The sequence below is a fragment of the Penaeus monodon genome, chromosome 15, assembly GCF_015228065.2.
Source record: "Penaeus monodon isolate SGIC_2016 chromosome 15, NSTDA_Pmon_1, whole genome shotgun sequence".
Lineage (NCBI taxonomy): Eukaryota > Metazoa > Arthropoda > Malacostraca > Decapoda > Penaeidae > Penaeus > Penaeus monodon.
The window spans coordinates 46,812,446-46,813,075 of NC_051400.1; the positions used below are offsets into that span (position 1 = coordinate 46,812,446).

Sequence of the window (630 nt, forward strand, 5' to 3'; positions counted from 1 at the left end):
CGGACAGATAAACAGACAGAGACTTAACAAAGGAGAAGATTCGCTTAGTGGGTTAGCTGCATTAACTCCAAGGTAACAGCCTTAGTGAAGCCGAGTTCCCTGTTGCTCCAGCTAACCTATTAAGCGGGGTTAACTCACTCCAGAGTCTCATGCTTGGTCGTAATACCCCTTTAAAGTTGCTAAAACGTGCCTAAAATGTCTTTGCTAACTTTCCAAAGTTATCTTTTAATTCTCAGAAATATCATTCTTGAGTCATGACAAACTGGTAAATCTGGTCCTTTCGAAATAAGTTTTTTTTTTTTCTTTTTCGTAAAAAAAAAAAAAATACACTTTTTAAAACTATTGTAGGACCTCGAAAAAAGTCGCTCCTAAAGTGATCAGCCTAAGACATCCGGCTTCCCTCTTGGACCCTCCCCCCCTCCTTCCATCTCCCCCCCTCTCCCCTCCCCCTATTTCTCCTTCTTTTCTGCCCTCCCCCTCCCCCTCTCCTCCTCTCCCTCTCTCCTCCCCCTCTCCTCCTCTCCCTCTCCTCTTCTCCCTCCCCCTCTTCTCCCTCTTTTCTCCCCTCCCCCCTCCCTTCCCCTCCTCTCCCTTCCCTCAAAAAGAACAGCTCGGCTCTTCCACGTTCTT

General features: G+C 46.8%; 1 protein-coding gene across 1 annotated transcript in view; it reads right to left on the minus strand.

The window, feature by feature from the left end:
• LOC119582056 (gamma-aminobutyric acid receptor subunit alpha-1-like) overlaps positions 1–630 on the minus strand; it is a gene marked incomplete at its 3' end in the record, with an annotated part of 210,639 nt that overhangs the window by 12,560 nt on the left and 197,449 nt on the right.